Genomic DNA, 3,238 nt, shown 5'->3' with positions numbered 1-3,238 from the left:
GGGAGCGCTGGAGGCGGGGGTGAGGAGGGGGTGCTGCACAGGAGCGTGTCGGGACTGCAGCTCCTGTCAGTATCGAGGCAGTCCTGAACCCGCAGCACCCTCCTGTACCGGGGCTGCTTTGCCATGCAGCCCTTCCTCGTTCTACTATAAACCTCTTTCATGCTCTTCATGTTGGTTCACAGCTCTGCTTTTTTGTAATTCATAATAACACTTACCCTGTTCCTTGCGTTGTGTTGCAGTTTCATTTCTAAGAATTAATTACAGTACCACCCTCAATGGGATCAGGAGCACAGGAGGTGTCAGAAGTAACGCAAGCATTACCTGCTTGTCTTATCTCGTTCCATTGTTTTGTTTCACAAAGCTTTGTACCAATATCTGTGTGATGTATCAGATACAGCTTATAATGGAGGTACATGCGTGTAATCCGTTCCAAGTAGAGATTGCTGCGTTACTCCCTCTCATGACTCTGTTGAAGTTAGTAGCAAGATTCCCACTGATTTAAGTGTGATTTTGCTACAGAGTTCTCAAATGCTAGGAAGCAGATAATAAATTTTACATAGCATGTCCTGAATTCTGGATCATCCCTGGCTGAATGCAAGGGAGTAGGGCTGGAGCCTGGGATTAAACATAATGTTTCTCATGTAATGCCGCCCCTGAGTTTGACATCATTGCATAACAAATGCAAAACCTGATACTTAACACTTGGCACTTGCTGTCACTGCTGTTGGAAAGAAGAAGCCTCAGCTGGGCTGCAGGACTGCTGTCTCTCACAATTCAGCACGAGATTTTGCTTTAACCTGTTCAGTGATCATGAGAGGTGATGGGGGCTGAGATCACTTCACCTACTTTGAAGGGACTGAGTGGTATTTGGGACTCTGTAGACCCCTGCTCCCTTCCACCTCTCAGCTGAATGGCTGGTGATTTCAACAGTGTGCGTGGGCTCTCCAAGACCTCTGAATTCTCCAGGTCTGAACCTGATGGTCTTTCGGCAGAAGGCACGTTGTGATTCCAGATTTACTGACTTCACAGGGTTACTTGTCACGTAAGCCTCACTCTCTTGCAGCTACACCTACATGACTGCTTCAGGGGTCAGTGCTACTGTGCATGTGTTGCGCCTGGGTGTTGTCCTTGTAAACTCAAGCTGCTTCTCAGTGGGTGGCATCTCGGTAGCAACTGGGGTGATTCTTTGTCAGGTGTCAGCGCTGCCTCCAGCTTCATGTTGAAAGAGGGGAAGCCGCGCACATAATACTTGCTTTTGCACAGGGCAGGCCTTGTTGAGCAAGCCGTGAAGCTGCAATACACGCTGTTGAGATGAGATACATCCTGTGCGTGTTCCAATTAGAGAAGGGGTGAAGAAAGCAGAGCCTGCTACAGTGACCAGGAAATGTGGAGTTACACAAACCCAGCCCTGAACACCAGAGACACCTCCAGCCTGCAGAGATTTCCCGAGAGCACAGTGTCCAAGGCAGCCTTCAGCCGGCACAGGTGGTGTCTTTGTCCCTCACCTTCAGAAAAGAGTTCTCAAGAACTGGAGTGACAGGGCTGGAGGCCATCAGGGAGGCCTCGCTGCTCTTGTGGGAATCTTCACATGCAAGCAGAATAGTGCCCTGCATGCAGGGACAACCTGCCTCAGCTGCTGCCCTGCTAGAGAGGGGCATGTGTTTCACTGCGCAAGCAGCAGGAACAATAGAGTAGCAGTCCCTCTAAGCTAACTGAGGTAGGAGAGGCCATGTTGTGCAGGCCCCAGGGAGAGAAGCACATTCTCAGAATGTGTGGGCTGTTTGCCATAACTCATATTCATTCAAGGGCTGGGCTGGCTTTAATAGAAAAGGAGGGGCAAGGGACAGCTCAGCATTTTGCTTTATGCCACTCAGCCCTGAGCAAGAAGAAAGCGTGTGAGCATTTCTCCTGCCCTTGTGGCCAGAGGGCAATAGCTGCTCCTAGAAGTGCTAGACGAAGTCAAGGGGCACCCAGAGCCACCCCTCCTCAGGCAGGAGGAAGTTGGGCTGTTAGGCACATGCAAATAGTAGGGTGGGCCCCAGCCTGGAGATGGCCTCCCTGATTGAAAGGCATGAACTTAACTACCCTTTTTACCTCCTTTCCCAGTGAGGCCTCCAGCTTGTCACTGGAAGGCCACAGCAGACAGCACACAGAGGCACAGGAGGGGACCAGACCCAGACAGATGGGTTGGGGAAGGGCATAAGGAATGACCCCGCTGCCCACTAGGATGGGTGGGAAGGGCATAGCCACAGCCAGCCATAACACCAGGGCAAGGACAGATCTGGCCTTATTGGTATTCCCACCCTGCTGTACACTATGCCTCAGGCAACTAGCAACCAGCTTGGAGTTTATAAAGCCCAGCCCAAATTAGAGGCTAGGGAACACCTTTAGGGTCACAGGAAAATGATGCAGAAGGTAACACAAGGACAGCTCTAGCAGTCAACTTAAATGCTTTTATTGACAATGTCTCTGAACAATAATAAGCAAACAATGCTTAAGTTTCATCCAAATTCACTTTCCACATGTCAAAAAAGACCTCAAGGTAGAAAAAAATAAAATAAAAATATAAATATCTGAGAATCCATCTTAATAAATAAATTAAAAACACAATAAAAACGTTTTCATGGAAAACTTATGTCAGAACATTCAGACCACCTCAACAATGCATGATCAGTAAAGTTACAATGAACATCAACATAGAACTACAGTACATGGATATAGCTATTTATCTAACTACTAGAAAATAAAATAGTCTCTTTCCCCCCCACCTAAGATGGGTCATTGCGAAGTCATCAGAACACGATATTGCCAGGAACACAGTAGTTATTGTTAATCAGCTGCACTAGATACGAGTTGGAGATACCCAGCACCAGGTTAAATTCCAATCATTTAAAACCAAGAGATTAATTAGTTAATGCTAGTGATACTAAGGAGGGGAGGGAGTCACCTACCCAGCCATGTGGGACATGCTACAGACTACCAGCTCTCATGGATGGGCCACTGGGGACGCACCTCCCCAGCCATGTGGGACATGCTACAGACTACCAGCTCTCATGGATGGGCCACTGGGGACGAGACAAACTCCATGCGATTTGCTACATCTCTGGAAGAGGTACGAGGCCTCGGTGTGGGGCGCTCTGCCAAGCCCCACGGCACCAGGCCGGACAAGGAGGGGGGCGGCGGCGGCGGCAGCAGCGGGGCCCTCCCCAGGCCCAGGGAGCCCCATGGGGTGCAGCGG

At 49.5% G+C, this 3,238-nt stretch overlaps 1 long non-coding RNA gene across 1 annotated transcript; it reads right to left on the bottom strand.

The window, feature by feature from the left end:
* Positions 1-2,434: 2,434 nt before the first annotated feature.
* LOC104624596 lies at positions 2,435-3,206 on the bottom strand. Its single transcript, XR_738069.1, has 2 exons — positions 3,013-3,206; positions 2,435-2,947 (listed from the first exon to the last, which is right to left on the bottom strand). It is a non-coding gene; the product is annotated as an uncharacterized LOC104624596 (long non-coding RNA).
* Between the last annotated feature and the right edge of the window lie 32 nt (positions 3,207-3,238).

This window comes from Phaethon lepturus, unplaced genomic scaffold, assembly GCF_000687285.1.
Source record: "Phaethon lepturus isolate BGI_N335 unplaced genomic scaffold, ASM68728v1 scaffold47317, whole genome shotgun sequence".
In the NCBI taxonomy this organism is placed as follows: Eukaryota; Metazoa; Chordata; class Aves; order Phaethontiformes; family Phaethontidae; genus Phaethon; species Phaethon lepturus.
Note: the sequence above shows the minus strand (reverse complement) of the source record. Positions and strands in the feature narration are given on the sequence as shown.